This window comes from Centrocercus urophasianus, unplaced genomic scaffold, assembly GCF_019232065.1.
Source record: "Centrocercus urophasianus isolate 14NV4802_14NV808 unplaced genomic scaffold, USGS_Curo_1.0 seq_13, whole genome shotgun sequence".
NCBI classification, from domain to species: domain Eukaryota; kingdom Metazoa; phylum Chordata; class Aves; order Galliformes; family Phasianidae; genus Centrocercus; species Centrocercus urophasianus.
In genome coordinates, this window is record NW_024884475.1 from 42,670,453 (window position 1) to 42,691,202 (window position 20,750).

The 20,750-nt window shown below is 39.4% G+C and overlaps 1 long non-coding RNA gene across 3 annotated transcripts in view; it reads right to left on the reverse strand.

The window, feature by feature from the left end:
• Positions 1-2,408: 2,408 nt before the first annotated feature.
• Positions 2,409-20,750, reverse strand: part of LOC122157007 — a 185,300-nt gene continuing 166,958 nt past the window's right edge. Inside the window, exons 6-8 of one of the 3 annotated variants that reach the window (XR_006167749.1) lie at positions 14,848-15,022; positions 5,363-8,538; positions 2,409-4,957 (exon numbers count right to left, since the gene is read on the reverse strand). This is a non-coding gene — a long non-coding RNA (uncharacterized LOC122157007). Of the gene's footprint in view, positions 8,539-14,847; positions 15,023-20,750 lie in introns of all 3 variants that reach the window. The other 2 variants (XR_006167750.1, XR_006167748.1) reach the window with 2 other exon arrangements.

Genomic DNA, 20,750 nt, shown 5'->3' on the forward strand with positions numbered 1-20,750 from the left:
CAAAACAGCCCTAGCCATATGCCCGTGTTTAGGTGCACTCTCAGCCCTCTGCCACCAGGTGCCCTCACTCAAAACAACATAAAAAAAAAATCATTCCTTTCTCCACCTTCCGCCAGCTAAGCTTAATAATAGCCATCATTGGACTTGATCTCTCACAGCTAGCTTTCCTTCACGTCTCAACCCATGCCTTTATAAATCCCTTCCTAATATTAGCCTTATTCTCCCCTGAACTCTTAAGGGACCCATAAAACTTCAGCAACCTCACTAATCCCACCCCCTCACATCAAACCAGAGGGGTGATTCCTATTTGTGTATGTCATCCTGAGCTCAATTCCAGACAAACTTGGAGGAGTCCTAGCATTAGCCACCTCCATCTTAATCCTATTTCTTGCTCCTTTCCTACATAAATTCAAACAACGAATATTAACATTCTGCCTTCTTCCTATGGTTAAGATCATGTGTCTACTGGGCCATGCTACATGTAAAATTTGACAAGGTCATTTTCAGCAACAACCGCAGGCAAGGGAGAGGTTGGGAACAGCAGAAGTAAAACCAAGAGGGAATTTTTAGACTTAATAAGATAGTTTCCTTTGCTTTGAGGAGGGGATTTCTTTTTTTCTAGTCTGCAGCTGTATGGATGAGAGATCCTTAGGTCAAATCACTCAGTGTGTTTGCTATTGTATGCTTTAATTTGCGCTTGTTGGGAGCACTTTGACTTCTCCTTCTCTGGAGATATTCAAGACTTGTAAGGACACCAACCTGTGTGACCTGTTGCAGGGCACCTGCTTTGGCAGGGGGCTGCATTCAATGATCTCTTGAGGTCCCTTCCAACCCCTGCAATTCTGTGATTCTGTGACTTTATTTCACCTTCCTTCTACTACAAGCCAAGTCCATCAAACTTTTGCTGTGTGGTTTATATACAACTTTTCTGGCAGGAATTCAAGACAAATTTGAAGAAATACCTTTGCCTGGTCACATACCATACAACTGGGATTTAGCACATCCCATCCCAAAACAGTTTGAAGGTCACAGACTTCTGCCTGGCACCCAGGTACAGTTCTGACAGCTATTGCTTTCAGCATGGGTTTAGCATCATCAAACTTGTCAAACTTAGCATATAAATGGCTCTTGGAACCTGCAGGCAGCCCATTATGGAGAATGTATCTTATTAACAAAGGTGATATTAGAAACTCACACAAGTAACTAATGGCATCGAATGCAAAGTACATCAATATGCTCAGAGACTGGTGAGCGATGTTTTCCAATTAAGGCAACTGTTTGACCTTCTGAACTATAAATAAACTGTCAGAGTCCCTCATCTCAGAGACTGGCTTTTACTGCAACACTATGCCATAGAACTCGGATGTACTTACAAGGCTAATTCTGGAGCAGTCTAATGGATGGGGTGAAATTTTAAACACTACTGCCTCAGAGAAAAGCATTCTCAAATTTCTGCAGTATTGGCAGAGTTGCACGCCTTGGAACAGAGAGCACCAGCACAGAGTGGGTACTACATTCTTCAGTGGAACTGCATTCACCTGAGGCAAACCACTTTGCTTATACAAACACTGAGAAGATGTGGATTTTTTAATGGTAATAATGTGAAAATGTAATAGTTCCTAAGGGTTGCTGAACTATTTTCCCGGTTAAAACCTTAAATGATTTACTGTTTCTAGACATCTGATGCATGTTTAGATTCTCAGTGGGAAGTTCCACTTGCAAAAGAAGACTGAAGTTAGTGGAAGTCAAACTTTTTTTCCCTGTTTCAGAAGTGTACTATTTCTCTTTCTCTGGGACAGACCAGTTGTTTTGGGTGGCATACATGCCTTGAACCCTACCCTGGATATAAGCACAATTATTCAAATAATGTACTGGTGTTTTAAAACCTCTTCAAATTCCAGTAGTTTTTGAAAAAGAACACAGAGCTAAGATGTGGCACTTTGCATCAGATATAGAAGGATGGATGGCTCTTCTCGGTGCTGACTGACCTTGTGCAGTATCTTTGATGTCTGTTTGTCTTCATTTCTTCTATTGGTACTCTAAACTGTTCTAAAAATGGTGCAAGAAGGAGCATTAGAAGGGAAAAACTCTATCATATTTGATAGCTGTTTCTGCTGTGTCAGCTCCTGCCAGCTGAAAACAGAGATCCAGCGTTCATGGCAGCAGCTGAAAGATACTTAAATAAAATGGGAGACACAGACAGTATCCAGAGATGATAGTTTTGCCTAGTGTCTGAGTTGTCTCACTGCATATCTAAAGATGCCTTATATATCCACGTAATGTCTTGCCCTCATACTTGTTGGGGGGGGGGGGGGGGGGGGGGAGAGGGGAGGGAGGGGGAAGGGGAAGGCAATTAATAACACCAGTTCTGTCACTGAAATCAGGAATAAAACTCATTAATGCTAATGTAGCATTAAAAAGCAGGCATTTGTTATTGTGACCAGATGCACGGGATCCACCTAACGTGCATAGCCAGGAACTAAAAGCATGCAGATTATATATATTGAACATGTGCGAATATTCATACATTTTCCATGGAGTGCCTGCCTATTTCAAGAATTGCTATATTAAAATCTAATATTATGCATGCTCTGTGTTAGTATGGGGTCCTTGTAAGGGGCCTGTGGTTAATTAATTGCCAGGTAGCAATTGACCCCTTGGGAAGTAGTTAGTTCTTCTAATTACTTTCACATATTTCTTTCAAAATACCTTTTAATACATCTTCTACAGAGTCCTCTACCTCTTATAATTACCACTATGCAGATGCTAGTGACATTGCACATCCCACCAAACCCTTGTATTAATGTTAAAACCAGATTTTCACTTTCATATTAATTCCCTCACTTTAAATAAATGCATTACTTATCATTATAAGAAACATAGAACCTAGTCTTACACAGCCTGAGTTAATTGCAAATGCAATGGTCCTTCTTTCTTGACAGTCTATCCTGATGTTGCAGGTGCCTTGACTCTACTGTAATGAATACATAGGCTGACTCCATTGAGTCTGACTGCTGCGTGGGTGGTGAATTAGATCTGGAAGGGTCCTCTCCACTTCTCTTCATCTAGCTATGTTGTCGGGTACACCCAATCTCCAGGTTGGTACCAGTGTACAGGTCCATCCAGCGGTAAGCGTGCACGTACAACATACCTGCAGAGAAAAGACAAAACACTTCTCAAAGATATCACATATTCTTTAGCCTTTTGTTCCTCAAGGTGGCGAATATCACCTCCCTCTCCTATAGATTCCCATATGAAATCTTACGAAGACCAACCATAGAATGGCTGGAGTTGGAAGGGACCCCAAGGGCCATCAAGTTTCAACCCCCTGACACAGGCAGGACCACCAACCACCAGATATGGTACTAGACCAGACTGATCTTTTCTTTAGAAGTGGACCTCATCCTGATTCTTAGTAAGGCAAGTAAGGCACTTGGCCATTTTAATTTTGATTCTTGGCATATTTTGCCTATTTGGCTTTTTAAACTCTGATTCATTCTTTCTGTGTTATCGCTAGACTGAGATCTCCTCAGAGCATGGTGATTACATTTTAGCATAATTCTAGCTAGGTTTTGCACTATTTCTGTGATGAAATGTGGATCTGTATCTAAAGATATCCTTGCAGGTACCCCAAATCTGGGTGTAATTTCTTTTAATAAAACCTTTACTACTTCAGGAGCTCTGTAGGTGTAACAGGGAAAAGCGTCTGGCCATCCCAAGAAAAAGTATCTACTAGTACCAGTATGTTACCCATACTCACATCACCGCAGCAATCCACAAAAATCCATCTGCTGATAATCTCCTGGATGCTTTCCTTTCTTAGCTGTTCTGAGTGGAGGCTGTTTAGGTGGATGGGGATTGTTTTTCAAATGCAGATCGCATTTTTTCACAACACTATGATTCCTGCCATTCACACACTTAAACTTGGTGTCTCATACTTCTGGTGGTTGCCTCTATTCCCCAGTACGTCAATGATAATCTTCTGCCAGTTTATTCATAAGAGATTGAGGGATAATTGTCTATTTATCTGGAGTTATCTACCACACTTTGCCATCTTTAACCACTTTTCATAGTGTTGCCAGTCTCTCATCTTTAGCTTGGTAATCTGGGGTTTCTTTTCCTAATTATTTATATTTGTCCGCGATTAATAATAAGAGTTCCTTCCATGGCTACTTCTGCAGCTCTATTGGCAAGTCAATTGCTGTAATTCACTGGAGTGTTATTGAACTGATGTGCTTTACAATGCATTATGGCAACTTTCTGAGGAGGCAGTACACTTTCCAGTAATTCTATAATAACGGGTCCATACTTCATTTGTGATCCCTGGTAGGATAGCACTCCTCTTTCCTTCTGTAGTACTCTATGGGCATGCACTACTTCAAATGTAAATTTTGAATCATTCCATATGTTGCCTTTTTTTCTTTTTAGTAGTTCCAGTGCTCTCAATAATCTGTCTCTGTGCCAGAACTCCCAGGGCACTATGCAGCCTTTCATGCACAAACAGTTTGAATGTTTTTTCTTGACCAGTTTGGAGTTCAGCTACAGTTGTACAATCACTCATTTGGTCCACCTTGATCATCCTGAGGTTCCTCTAGCTCATAACAATAGCATTACCATGTCTTCTACTTCCTCAGCTATTTCAGATTCAGAAGGTGATTCCTGTAACACAGAGACCTGGGCCTCTATGGCTTTGTCTTTAGGGATATGTACTTGAATTTTTCTGTCTACAGGTGTAATTTGTTCATAACTTCTTTACTATATCTCTATCCAGAAGCAGACATATTTATGCCACATTCAGGCCTAAAAAAGAACTGATGAAACAATGATGTTTTAGTGCCTGCCTATTCTCAGAATTGCTATTCATACTAGAATTTCATGCTATATATGCACTGTGTTAATATGAGGTTCTTGCTAAGGTTCTTCGGTGGCTGGTGTGGTTCCACTGGAAGGTGCTATCCTGCCAAAAGGTCACATGCAAAGTAGGTCAGCTCCCCTGTTTGATGAAGAAACTGTTTACAAAAAAGTCAGGTGCTCACTAAGCTTCTAGTTTTCACAACAACTTTGTTGTGGTGCCTATTTTAACAGCTCCAGCAGGGTGCACAGCTTGTGGAATGCTGAGACTTCACTTTTTGGTTTACTTAGGAAAAACAACCTTCCCTAGGCAGAATGTCAATGTACTGAAGACTCTAAATTAATCGTTGAAGACTGAATTAATTGCCAATAACATAGGATTTACTATTATAAGTACTTCAGCAGTGGCTAATACAAATGCACATAAAATAGGGAGCTATATGAACTTCAGACTTCCAGGCAAAATCCCAGAAGTCAGTGGTCCTCACCAATACATCACCAGCAATCTTACCTGAATAGAGGGAAAAGACAGAAGAACATCAGCGTTGTTTTAGAAACCAAAAGAAAATGAGATTTTCCTCTGCCAAAAGTTTTAAGTACTAGAAAAAAAAAAAATCAGTTTCTTTTTTTTCTTTCTTGTCAGTGTTGTTACTCGTTTCACAAGATTCCAAACAGTAACGCTTCTTCATTGCAGTGATCGCAGTGATGGGATTGCAAAATTCTCCCTCCTGTGAAAGACACACACGCAGTGCATGAAGTAGAGCACTGTGTCCTATTCATTACAGCACTGTGACTTTCCACCAGTGCTTCAAAGCCAGACATGAGAAGAGGCATGTAAAGAGCAAAAATTAATGAAGCACAGCACACTGCAGGTAATTTACAAGCACTTAAGTTGCTCCTTTAGTTTGCTTACAGCTTTGCCTTGCACCTTTGTGCTTTGACCCAAGCATACTTATCTTTTGCTGTGATCTTGTCTTTTGCTGTGATAAGGATATGAATATCCAAGGCTTCAAAACCTGTTACATCAGAAATAACAGAACAAAGCACTAGAAGAAAAGAGAAGTGGAGCAATACCTCACATAGGCTGAAGAACAGTCTTGTCCTGTGTTTTCTCCTGCTTTTTTGCATTCATGTAAGCTGCAGGAAAGAAGAGTCTGAAACTTGGGGGAGGTGGTAGAAGTGAATTAAATAAAGAAGAGCATAGTTAAGTTTCAAGCTATCTCCTGACCTGCCTGGTTATGTCCTTTGATATAGTCTAGTGAACTGATTAAAGAAATGGGATATGCTGAAAATTGGTCTGCCCATGGGGAAAAAAAAAAAAAAAAATTGAAGTGTTCTAGCTGTTTATTCAAACAGAGAAGTGCTGTCGTAATCTATCCGTTAGATATGAATTCAGTAGCTCAAAAATGTTTTACCACAAGATCTTATTCTTTGCAGGATAGCAGGCACAGACCAGCAAGCATTAACAGAAATATTCTATCATCTCCCTCCTTCTGCCTTCCAAGCAGGCAGATTAACTAAACGTTTACTGAAGGATGCACATTAATTAATTGGAGAGCAATCAAACATCTTTTGTCGTACCTTCTTTCAGACTGATAATGTATGACTAAGAAGAAAAGTGAAACCATAAATCAGGAAACCATTTACCCAATGCTCAAGTGCAGTGGTTGTGCACACAGTTTGTTACAATACTCCCACTAGGTACAGCTCATCGAATTCTGCCTTTGAAATGCTCTAAGAAGAAAGAATTGATTGTAGGCTGCTGTTCTTTCTCTGGCCCTCTCGCATTGTATCCAGACAGAATGAAAAATGAAATCTCATATGAAATGGTATTTTGACCTGGAAGAATCAAATAAAAATCAGATCTTTTATGCCACAGATGTGTCCATATTTGCCATAGCAGGTACTGGCCTTTCACTCAATTAGAGACTGTGTGGTAGTTTTATTTGCAGTTGCTCATAGTTTTAACATATTCCTTCGTTCCATGCCATGTAGACAGCTAGTCTTTGAAAATGAGAACTGATGATGCTTTAACAATGTCTTCCATGATAAAAGGAAGGTCCTTCACTGTGGGAAGAAAAAGCACTAGCAAGGCTAAAGAATTTATTTTATAGAAACCATCTTTGCTCTTTCAATAGTATAATGGATCTAAATGGTTGGAGCAATTTACCTTTTTGGTACTGGTGATATCCAAAGGTGACAAATGGAAACAGCATGCAAACTCTTTTTAGAACTAAAATCAATAGTCCATGAAGTGCCTACTAAACAGGAGGTACATTACATTATAGCTTGCAATCTTTCTGCAAGAAGGAAAATGGATTACACTGGTCAGTTTGATGGTTATTTGACATAGTCGCTCCTCCTGTTGTTAACTCTGACAGTTAACAACTCTTGGATTTAACATCTATAAACATTTGCAATGAGGACAATGAATCTGTCAGCCAATTACCAGTGCGGATATGATGTTATTCCTGTTTGTCATAGCTCATGAGATTCCTTCTCACAAGTATTAAGGATTAGTTCATACATTTGCTGAGTTGCCAATGCCAAATCTATTGATTTTTGATTCTTTAGCTGATAGTTCAGGAATTACAGGTGTTTGTTTTTACAATTTTTCCATCAAGACTGTGACTATAAGAAGGAAACTACTAGCCCCAGTTCTCTTCTCATGCTACTCACCTGAATTGAAAGGAAAACCATACTGTATTGTCCATAAGTGCCATTTCTAAACCTATTTACACTTCTAAGATAGAAACCCAGATGCCAGAGGGCATCAGAGAGAGGGAAATCTGTATCACTGATTCAGGTCACCACAGTCATGGGTAGAACGTGACTAAAGTGTTAGGACAGAAATATTCTTTATCTTAGCCTTTCTTTAGACCTGTGTATTTTCTTTCTTGCATAAAAATTTAGTGGAAAAAAATATTCTTGCCATCTTACCATGCAGAATTAATTAACCCACTGATTAGCCACCACTTTAAGGATCTAAAATCCAGTATGAGGTGAAGAAACCAGATTATAAAATCGCAAAGACAAACAGAATGAGAGCTGGTAGATGCTGCTGAAAATGGACGAGACCTAGCTATCCAGACTTTCAAGTATAAAGTAGAAGAGTTAAAGTTCATGTGAGGAAGGAGGAGGATGAACCAGAACAGTTAGCAAATCACAACAAAAAAACCCCACAGAAGTGGAACAGGCTTGGCCTCAATTTTAAGACACCTGAAGAGATTGTGCATGTCTTCCCACTGGTCTTTGGGCAAAGTCAAGACATCTGCTGCTTTCTCCCAACTTCATTTTTAATAAGAAAAGGAACAGGCACTCACCTCCACTGAAACCAAGTTTGCATAGAAAGAAATAGAGGTCTGTCAAAAGGTTTCAAGAAACCACAGATAGGGATGAATGATGTTTTGTATAGTCCATCGTCTTAACGGTTTCAATCAGCTACCACATGTACCACATCTTCCATCTTCTCTATCTTGCCTTTCATGGGAATCTCCCCATGATTTGTGGAGTGAATCAGGCACCTCAAGCAGACAGTAAATCCAGTAGGTAACCTGCCTCCTAAACCAGAGGAACCACAACACATCTGCATTGTGTAGATCTAGACTATATAGTATTTGAGAACATGATCCACTGGCAGCGTGACTCAGACATGTCAGAAACACTTGCTGAAGAAGCAAAGTCCACCTGAAAAAGAAATCCAGGCTTCAGTTTATGCCCAAGGCTAGTAATCAAAGATGGTAATCCCAGAACAGATTCCTTTATGCTTGCAATGGGAAGAAATACATTCTTTCATAAGATGTCATTACAGAAACAATGATATAACCATTGCCTTTTACTTTCTCTTTCCTTGTGGAAAGTTTTCCTATTTTATAATAGTTTTGACTGGAAGATTACTGTCTGTTTTTAAATTTCAAATTTCACAGCTACAGCTAAAGCTGTAGATTGCACTTCTCCATGTCCTCTGCTAGACACCTTAGTAATCACTTTGAAGAGACAGAAACCTGCTGGGCTGCATGGCTTTGCTTTCCAAGATTTCAAAGAAGGTCCTTCCCAGCTTTGAAGTCATTTCTTTGCTGAAGTCATTAGCAGAGAAGATGGACAGCAAAAAAACTTCAGATGTAAGATATTACACCATTAACAACAATCCTCACACAATGGGTTGGGTGAAGTCAGGAGGGGGCAAGGGACAGTGCATTAAATATCACAGCTAGTGCCCATGTTAGTATAGCTAGTATGCATTGTTCTATGGAGACTCCATAACTACTAGACTGTGGGAATTAAATTAGGGATACACAGATTTTAAAGAACTGAAAGGACCCTTCAGTCCATCTTTCTATGTTCACAAATCATAACATTTCATATTGAGGGTTTGGAATCAGCTGTTGAGCTCTTATTTGTTCATATTTCTTCTACAATGGGGAAGTCTGGAATCAGTTGCATTTGTAGGTCTCTTCCTCAATCCATAATCTGACAGCTTTTGTTCTTGAAAGTGAAAAGAATTAATATTTTCAAAGCCAACAGAAATTTAACTCAGGAAAAAGCACTCTTCTCTTGTACCAAAGAAACATTTAACAAGAATGATAACCTACTGCAAACCTAATTCCAACTACACAGATGTCTATTTTCAGCTTCAGCTGCAGTCTTGGGGAGTTGTGTGGGATATTTCCCTGATTTTCCTTTAATCAAAAGCCAATTTAGACTTGAAATTTCTCATACGTCAATAATTCAAATGAGAATATTACTATGTTTCATTTAGTATTGATCTGTGAACTTTGCAATTATTGAATTTTTGAAATTTAGTGTTGCCCAGCAGATCAATTTTAAGAAATGTTTCTTTTTACAGATGTAGTTATTGCCTTTTTTTTTCCCGTTTCCATTATTAGAATCTTTCCTGACAAGTGACACTCGTTAATATGTCTTGTTTTACTTTTACACCATGCTAAGCCTTCAGATAGCTTCATCAGGAACATTATTTTCATGGTTAACAAAATGAATTACTCTGTTGGCTCCATTTGTGTTACATTATATGAGTGGCTGTGTATCAATACCCAGATAACACTTTTAGCTTCATTAGAGATGATAAATACTACAGAAACTTTTATCTCAAAGCTATCTGCAAAGACATGTCTTCATCCAAGAAATTGGGCTGATGTCAAGAGAAGTGTTGCAGCTGAGGAAAGACAGTGGTTTCAGGAATCTGCTGGGTCTCTGCTTGAAGCACCTTGCCCCATATTCTGTAGAATATGGAGGCACATCTTTTACCATGCAGGTTACACCAAAAATTATTTAGAAAAGCAACACTCTCACTGTTGGCTTAGCAGATTCTCTCCTTGGTCAAAAAGGCTTAGGCATCATCACAACACAAAATCTGAATAGCAGTCAGGTTCCCCTGGTTTAACAGCATTTTAAAAGCACTGCTGTCACAATCCGGTCAAGTGCAAAGTGCCTCTAGGCCAGCCTTATATGACATGGAAACAGCATGAGTTTATAATTATGATTTACAGACATACCAAGGCATTGACATTTTGCCATGTTTGTAGACTACAGTATATTTTTGCAAGCACATAGATGTTTTTTCCATGTAAATCTCCAAGTCCACCTGGGCATGGTCCCCCTCACATACAGCCCATCTCCAATTCTGGGGGGAAACTTGTCAGACAGTATTGGATTCTGATACAAGATGACAAGGTTCCTTAGATCATAGAATCATAAAGGCTGGGGAAAAAAAAAACAAAACAAAGCCAAAACCAACTATGCCAATATCTTACTACTCTTTCTGAGAAGAAATTTTTTCTAACATCCAACCAGAACCTCCCCTGGAGCAACTTGAGGCCATTACCTCTTGTCTTATCACTATTACGATTATGTCAGGAATCACAACTCATTTGCATGACCTCTGCTTTCCTAGCCTTACTTCTAGAAGAGCTGGAAATTATTTCTGCGTGGCATTTCAGAATAACAATGAATTCTAAATTTCCTATAAATCTTCACTCATCACTCAGAGCTGAATACAGAGACTTCAGTCATCCCAGAATTTGTTGAATTCATTCTTTTCAATACAAATATTTGACATTATATGAAACCAACTCTAAAAAAAAAAAAAATGAATGTGCATAAAACGAAGTGCTCCATAATTATAACCTCCCTTAATTAAATGCTGAGCACTATTTCTTTGTGGGGTGGAGACAACGGGCAGAAGTAAGCCACCTTCACACCAGAGGGATGGTCACAGAACCTAACAGAGCTACTGTATCACACAGGTGCTTCTGGAACATATAAGAATCGTAATACCTGACCACAAAGGTGTGGCCAAGCTGGAGTTAAAAAAATGACACCACAGGCTGCAGCAAAGATGCATAAAGTCTCTATTTGCATACAAGGAAGAGAGAAGATTGCAGCACTGGCACTAGACTGTGTAAACTGAAAGTTGTTGACTGGACTGGGGTCAAAACATGACTGGTATCACAAGCAACTTTGAATCGGTCCAAATTATCATAATTCTATTCAGTTTTACTGCAGAGGCTACTCAAAACTTTCACACTGTGCTTTTTCAAGAAAACAACTGAATCTAATTCTGGAAGGAAAACATCCTGTAGTGAAAGGTGAGAAAAGCCCCATAAGTGAAAGTAAAAAGGCAAAAAGGCTTCACAGTGACTGAGAATAAGGGGGACGAAGGGGAATAATTAGTTTATAAAAGCAAGAACATAGAGCTTGTTAGAAAAATAAGGGATGGCAGACACTGGGTCTGGGATAGTGAGGGAGATGAAGGCCATAAAGATAAGGGTTTGAGAACAGCCTGAGGACATTTGGCAGGGAGGTGGTAGTTGTCCACAGGGCAAGAAGAAGCCAGTTTGGGGGGGACGCCCCACTGAAAGGTCAGAAGTTTACAGTGAGAAAGATCAGAAGTCTTTGCGAGGAAAACTTCATCCCATGACCCACTACACGCGCGCAAGAGGGAATGGTCTGCATGCTAATGAACTCTCAAGGGTGTAATGAATATGTATCCTAATTCTGGGAAAACTATTGATTATGTGTTAGTTTGGCCTATATCTGTAGCACAATGTTTCCAGACGGTGTGCAAGTTAGGAGGAATGATCCCCCTTGCACTCGGTGTCTGCGCAGCACTGATTAAACCATACCTGCTTTGTAATCTTATTTGGGTTACAGAGTTTGACTCCGCATGTCAGTAGGATGGTCATTCCTGAAGACAATGTAAAATCAATATTCAGAAAAGAATTTTTGAAATGAAGTAAAACAAACAGCTGCTGTTCAGTGACAGTTAAAGAATGTAGAGAAATTCTTACAGTAGAAACTAGAAGAAAATATACTTCAGTGCTCACAAAAATTTGTCTAAAAACTAAAAAAGAGCTGCAGTTAAGCCTGAAATAGAACAAAGCATGCCAGAAAATAAACAACAGCAACAACAACATAAAACAAAAAACAGGGGATAGAGAAAGATAAACAGGTAGTCTGACTTAAAAGTTCAGCCTGCAAATATCTTTAAAAATCAAGAGAGAAGGAGCATAACAGCGAAGAAAAGGTAGGAAGCGAAGAACACTCTCTAGAAACTCATTATGACTAAAGATCTGACATTGCCCATTTCATTTCTGAGGAATATCCGGAAAGGTCATCAAACTAAAACCCAAACCAATTAACGGGCACTTCCACAGATGCTTAGTGCTGAGATGAAAACACTTCCAAATCGCTTCAGTGTATAGGGATGCTTCAAAGGTCTCAATCAAAATGTGCAAAAAACCTGTGAAAGAGTCTAATAATGCAAACGCTTATCAGTGGAGATGTACCTGCTAAATGTCATACACACTCTTTTGAGGTCATGAATAATAAAAAGACAGAATTATAAAACAAATGTTGACTCAGTTTCAGTGGAAAAATCCATTTCCAAATGGATACATTTTTTTACCTTTGGAAATATGGTTACATTTACACATATTCTAGGAGAAGGCCTCACTTTTTAGTGTGAAAAAATATTGATCTGTAATGTATTTTTCAAACCTATGACAAAAAAATTCTACGAGAAAACAAGATATATTGATTTTTCTTTTACCATTTGTGATTCTGATTATTTGGAACTTTCCTTTTATAGAACGATTGAATACATAGAACTTTCTGTCTAATTTAGAAGGATAAAAAAGACTGAAATATCACTTTCAATATTGGAAAGCCTTTGGCCATATCATAGACTGCACATGCTTGCCATCAGCAGTGTAAAAGAAGGTACATCTTCTTAGCAGTATCTGCTGTTGATACATGGCAATGGGGTAGTTTTGCTAGCTGCAGATTTGCAGGTTTGAAGATTTGGCAATGAACAGAAAGAAAGAAAGAGATTCCAGGATATAATGTTCTCTTCTAGTACAGATGGTTAGCAGGGATTATAAAACTCTGGTAGCAGGAGGTAGCCGATACCTGCTGGTCACAAGTCAACCACCCTCTTTTCATGGGTGCAACAGGATAAAGTCTATGTTTAAAAAAGCTACATAATTCTTTTTACATCATATTGTATCTGTAGAATAAAACTGTATGATTTCAGTGGATAATATGTCTCTACATATTAAAACCATATAATGCCTTTACACACCTTCTCTTGAATGTACACTCTCGTGTGTAAAGAGCAAATAAAAAATACACTGCTTATGCAGGCAGAAAACAGCACTCTACCTTACAGTAGTAGGGAAATAACTTACTGATGCCTAACTCAGAGGTGGGTTTCCATGTATTAGTAAGCAATCATCAGTGAATTGCTTCTTCAAGAACTAACTGAATTTCCAACATCTCGAGCCCACATCAATTTTTAGTACTGAGGACATCTTTCAAAAGAATTCCATAGCTTAGCCAGCTAATACTTGGGAGCCATATTTCCAGCAATTTGATGTCTTTTTCCTGTTTGCTTTGTGCAGCATTCTGGAAAAGACTGTGTTCAGTAGGTCCCCTTCTGGGCCACCTGTAATTTTAGAGACCACATTTGTTTTTCTCCCTCAGTTGTTTCCTGACTGAACAACTGTGCTCATGTGATCATCTGTCAGACAAAAGCTACCCTATGCCAATTTGCTGCTTTTCTCTGAACCTTTTCCAATTCTTTCACACTTCTTTTTGGTAGGGAAAAAAAAAAAAAAAAAAAGAGAAAATGGATTAGAAGTAATGAATATGTTCTAAATCTGACTTGCTTTAAAAGTAGCATCAAAATACCAAGGCATCAAATTCCTAGGATCGTAAATCCTTTAAGAAGCATGCTGGTTCTCTCTCTGGTATTTGTCACCCAAATCAGACAGCATCTCACAGAGCAGAGCTGAACGGACTGGTCTGGGAGCTCATAATGCAACAACATACTTGTTATGACATCATTTATTAGCAACCAGCATCAGATAGGAAAGTACACAGAGTGTATGGGAACTGCTGAATCACGGCCTGAACCGCTGATTGACCACCTGAGGAGAGCAGTGAGTTGGCCAGAAGGGGTGGAGCCTGGCTCCACCTCTCCTAGACCCCAATTAAGAGCTGACTACCACTGGGGAAGGATCTCTTTTGGAGATCACTCCTCTTGGAGTCTTCTCAGTGAGCCCAGGACATTGGTAAGCTTTCCATCCATTCTTCTTTAGCGTGATAACCTGTTTAGCCTAATTTTCTTGTATATTTTTTAATTATAACATCCGTATATTTAATTATAACATCCGTATATTCATTGATTATACACAGAGAAATGCTATACATTGCCTCATGATTCAGTGAATGCTGAACAGTTCCTCCTTAGCACCCCAAAGGTAGATGATATGTGCCTACAGAATTAACAACAATCCCCTGCAAAGAGATTAACTCTACTTTAATAAAACCAAGGAGTCAGTTTTCTAAAAGATTCAGGACAAGACAGTATTGTCAGTTCTCAGTGAGATATGAGCTTCTAAATTCTATCAACTTTGCTCCATAATTCTTCAAAGCAACTTGTTGAACAGTGCCATATATCTCAAAGGATGTGCCTACCTTACTGCTCAGCGATTGGGTGCATCTCCAGTTGCCAACAACCACAGTACCACAGAAGAGGCAAAATTGCCTTTCCAGTTCCTGCCCTGCACCCTGCTGTTCCATGTGCTCCTTCCGATTTTCACAGCAAAGTTTCCTTTCCATTGGCTGGTGCTGTTGCTGGGATGGGTTTGTTCTGTAAAACAAACTTTAATCAGCCAACACATAGTAAATGGCAAGATCAAGAGAATGGACAATGTGATTCTAGTCCCTGATGTACCCACAGGAGGCTTTGGCTCTGTTTCAAAACCTCACTCCCCTCTCCCCAACCCTCTGACTTCTCCCCTGCTGTTTGGAAACATTAATTTATAATAAATGTTCTTAGAATTGGTGATCCACCTTCTCTCTCCAAAAGTGAACGTGCCTTTTGTGCAGTAATTTGAATTACTCTAAGACAAGTGAGCTTGCACAGCAATTCCTCTCCCAGATTTGGTTCCTCATTCCATATGGACGTTTCCCTTGTCCACACTCCTTGAAATGGAAACTATTTTCAAAGAAAAGGCTCAGCTATTTTAGAAGAAAAAAGGAGAAAAATAAAAGCTCCCAAATGCTACACTGAGATGCAAAACACTATGCATTGCTACACAGAGATGAGGCATTGTGAGGAAATAATCTTGTCTTGTATCTGCATAAGATGACTATTCAAATGTAAGTTGTACTAGTAATTAAGCTAGCAATTTGATTTTTCTGTATTTTGAAGTTCCCTGTAATAAAGGATAAAGCTTTCTTCAGCTCACATTTCCCGAGGCAAAAGCTACATGAAATACAAAAAAAAAAAAAAAGTCCACTGTCTTTAATTAGAAAGAAATTTCTATAAGATAATGATAGTGCAAGAAAGACTAAAAAGCCACTGAGGCAGAGAAAATTAAATCTCTCCTTTAAGACTCATCATTACATCAAGCCTGCCTTTGATGGTAAGTAGCCCTTTTTCTATGTGGCAGCCCACTCATAGATAAAGAGCAACGAATAATAATGTAATGGTGTGAAGGAAAATGGTATTCAAACCATTCAGACTTCACAAACCTGGAGGTAGAATTGCATTCTGGAATGTCATATGATAACACTGCAATAATCTTTTCCAATAACCCTGTGCAGAATCACACCGTGGGATGTGACAGGTGATGTTGATAACAGCACTGTGGCCACGTCAGTGTCCTCTATGCGTGTCTGGGACACATGTTCAACTTTACTACTGGTGCAGAGCGGAAAGTGACAACTGTGTTCATTAGCACGGGCAGAGACCCCAGTCCCTGGGCACCAGTATCTTTGCAGGGAGAATGATGGGTTGGTGTGACTGGAGGGGTGGCTTCCCCTCATCTTCATTTAACAAACACTGAAATTTTCAGGCTTAAAAGCTTGTATACCATTCAGACACAGAAATTAAAATCTGATTTTATATATACATCACATACCAACATGTCTCCATTAGTATAGATTTTCCAAACAGAAAGCATCAATACTAACTTATAAATCTTAATTAGGAACCTGTATTATCGCACTTGCACTTCAAGATGCGTGTTTACTCCCACAAGTAAACTTTAGAGAAACTCAAGAGAGTTCATTACTCAGATTTTAGTGAACTAGGATGAGCTGGTACAAGTCACAAAATGCACTAAGTATTGCAATATGCAAGGTGTGGCAAATCTTAACTTACAAAAGTGAGCAACAAGTCTAAAACTGTAACTACGAACATTAATACTTCAAATGTGTTAGGCTACAAATAAAAAAATCCACACAAGTTTGATTTCTCATTGATCCTGAAGCCCGCAAATATCTGTGTTAGATCCACTAGTGACTCTGCTTTCCAAGAGCAAGAAATAGAACAGGGAGAGAGGTGGAAAATAAGTGGAAAAAATAAGGGACAAATATTAACACTTAATTAAAGGCTACATTCTGTATTATAAGATGCCTTAATTGTCCAAGTATGTTTTTCATGGGCATGGCTAGTTAGACAGTGTCACAAAAGTTACTTGGAGGTAAAAACAGGGCCAGGGCAGACGTACAATATTTGAGATCAGTCATGACCATGAGAACCCTCCTCCCTTCGAGAAATGAGAGGGAGAGAGCCCCCTCATTAAAATTTGCAGTAGCTTATATACAGTTTCCAATGAAATGGTATGCAGACGAATCCAATCTTATTTTTATAACAGCTTTGACTTTGCAAATCATCTCCCCTCATTTCCATGCAGAGCAGACAGATAAGCAATGAAAGCAATCCTTCTGGAAAAGCGGCAACAGTAAGGGATGTAAGGTTCCCTAAGCACCATTTTGTTGAAGAGAGGCAATTAAGTAATTCCCTGACTCAGCCTAAATTCAGCATGACTTATTTCTAGAGCCAAGAATGATAAGAAACTGTTAAAAATAATAAAAAGTAAAAAATAAAAGAGCCAACCCATCTTACAAATGGCATTACAGTTGTTAAATGGGCCCCAGGGTATTTTACCAGACTGTGGATTATTTCAACCAGGGGAATAAAAATAAAGATGACAGAAATAAACAAGTAAAATAAATACAAATAATTTAGGCAACTGTTGCTCAGCAGCACACCAAACACCTCCTCCGCTCCCTCCTACAGGCTCACATTTCAGCAAGGCTGTTTGCTTGCTTTCAACCCAGTATGTGACTTGCAGCTGAAATCTGGCCCTGCCTCATATTGACAAATCTACACATTCAAAGACCCCTTTCAGATTTGTATTAATTAACACTGGCTAATTCTTAGTTGCTGGGTTTGAGTCATGTCCTGCCAGCACCTCTGCTCTGGGAAATGGGTTAGCAGAGCTTACTTCCTGGAGCTGCAGTTTCTATCTCCCTGCTCAGCAGTTGGGAGTGCTCCCTTGGAGTGAGATTAATTGTATCACACATCCCACGGGGGAAAAACAAAACAAAAACAAACAACAACAAAAAAAACACAAACCAAAACAACAACTAAAAAAAGGGACATTAAAAACATCTGTCTTTTTCATTCTTCCACTTCCTTCCACTCCCTCTTTTCCCTTATCTTTCCTTTCTGATTTCTGTATTAGCATGAGATACTGGCTTCTAGATGCACTGGGAAGCAGTTCTGGCTCTTTTCTCCATTATAAGCAATGAACTATTGCCATTGACTTTTTAAAAGTCAATAGGTTGTGTGAAGTGAAAAGTGAATAGGTTTCATCCATCTCTTAATCACTGCTTTCCTCCTGTAAATGCCCACGAACAGTGACCTGAGAATGTGACATTCAGCAACTACCTTCGCTTCTTCTGCCATATGCTCCTCTCTTTGCAGCCAAACGCCCCGCTCCTGCTGTCACACCATGCAAAGCACACGTCATCTTTTTTTCAGTTCCCAGGGGCCTTCTGCTGGAAGACACTTTTTTCCTGCAGTTGGAGCAAATTCATCTTTTTGTTTATTCTTTGTTTAAAAACCAAAATGCTTACCTCCCAACCTGCTAAAGGAGAGATACAAAGTTCTAACCAAGCAGAGTGCAAATTGGCAGCAAAACATCTCCCTGCCAGGGCTCATGTAGAGCAGATATCTGCTTTACAGTTCAGAGAACTCTTTTAGTTTCACAAGTATGAAAAGATCTATAAAAAGAAGAGCGAGTAATTTAATCACTTGAGGAGAATTGACAGGTCATAATCAAAGGAAATTAAGCACCGATGGAAGATAAAAACCTCAAATACTGTCTCAGTATGATCATATTGTTCAGGTCGGTGTCTATGTATTCTGTAGCGGTTACATGAATTTCAGCACTGATTATGCATTCTGTGACAGAATAAAAGAGCAGACTCATTTTCCTATGTAGATGGTTTCTCTCTGGAGGAAGCAACAACTCCAGAAGTTTTTGCAATGAAGGAAACATAAGTATCTCTTGCTTTTAATGGGGTAATCAGTGTTTGAACACACTGAACACTAGCAAGGATGAAAGTCAGCTTTAAAAATGATTCCCAGGCTATCAGGTCTGTAATTCCAGTGTCTTCTCTTGTGCTCTTTCTGTAAATGAGGAAAACACTGTCTGATTTCTTGCCAATGGGGACCTCCCCAGACTCCCAAGACCTTTGGCATGTAATTGAGAGGAGTCCTGCTGTAAAATCCACTAACTTGCTCTTGCTGTTGACATACTTAAAATAGCCTTCTTTTGTTGTCTGGCTCCACTCTGGGCAGTGTCAGTTCAAGTTGAGCTTTGGTTTTCCTTGTGTTCTCCCTAAAGATGTGAACTGCAGCTCTGTAATCTGTGAATCTGAAAATGTGAATCTGACCACATTTCCAGAGATCGTATTTCTTCTTCCTGCCTACGTTCCAGCAGTTCCCTGCTCAGACAAGCTGGTCTTCTGCCCCACTTACTTGACTTGGAACACAATGGGAACACCTGCTCCTGGGCTTTTAAAAGGTGGGTTTTACAGTGACCAGTTCTCATAGCCCCACTAAATCCTCTAGAGCAGATTCTCAGGGGATGCTGCTAACTAGCTCCCCGAGTAGCTTAAAGTTTGCTCTCTTAAAATAAAAGGTAGCAATTCTGATGGCCATTTTTTCTCATTACAGCAAGAATTTTGAAAATAAGAATGTCGTAACCACTGCTATGATCTAGCATCACCCTTCCAACAAGGCCTTCTCTACTCTCAAGCAACAGATCCAGGAGTTGCTTATCCCAGTTGGCTCACTGAGTTCTTGTAACATAAAGTTATCTTCAGCATGTTCCACACTTGCAGCAGTGTATGCCATTTATGTCATGGAAGTTGAAATCTGCCTTAAGGATAAGGGCAACTAATTCAGAGATTTCTCCTAGTTGCCTGTAGAATAGCTCAAAAACTCAAAAATTTGAATTTGCTTACCTGTCAAACTGATGGTAGTTAAAAGTTCTCCTAGTTCAGTGTGCTTTTGAATACTTCAGAATACTAAAGATTCATTATTATTTCACTGGTAACCTGACCACATGGTGCCTCATCTCCAAGATGAAGCTGTCACTCTTAGTATGAGAAATGTTAAACAGAGATGGCAGAAGCAGCTAAAAATCATGGTCCTGAAACTGAGAAACAAAAGAAGAGCCTATAGAGATGAGGAAGCAGACTCGGTATCAATAGAGATATTACACTACTTTGGACTATTATCTGAATGAATCATTCACGATGGTTCTTTTTGTCTTATATTACCCTATTTAGAACATTGATAATTGGGATACAGTCTTATATAAAAACTGAACTTTTTAGACCACTTGCAGTTCCTGCATGGCAGCTTGTAACAGTGGCCAGGGAAGTCTACGTGGTCTGATGCATCTTCAGAGGCTCATGGTCTTGGGAAGCAACAGAGTAGACCAAAGAGTGGGCACAATTACATATTTGGGGAACTGAGACTGGTAAGGAATGTCTCATGTCTACGTGAGGCAATCAGTACTGCTTTGCGGACATTTGAAAGCATTTCTTTGGAGTTGATTGCCTTCGAATGGGAGGGCCCAGGAGTGTTTATTAGCTGAACACTTGGCCTGTGAGCAAGTGATTCCAGCTTGATACAGGAAATTGGGAGATTAAACCAATTTATCCTGTGAAGGTAAGATACAAGTTGGTGTCTGCTTCCTTTTATCTGTCGATTGAAATTAGCATGGCCTGGAAAACAGAGGAGAGGAACAAAGGAACAGAGGAGATCCCAAAGCCAGAAGCTGTCACTTATTTTACGCTTCGTAATAGCCACTGCCCAAGACTGTCTTACCTGTAAAGCTTATTAATCATAATTAGCAAATTAGCCAATTTTACCTCTAACTAGAGTATTAGTTCTTGTTAAGAAAGTTCTCAATAAATTGATGTCTTTTATTCCTCTGAGCCTTGGATGACTCCATTATGATAGCAACATCTAACAGCTAGGGAAGGAACTACTCAGGAAAGAGGAAGAG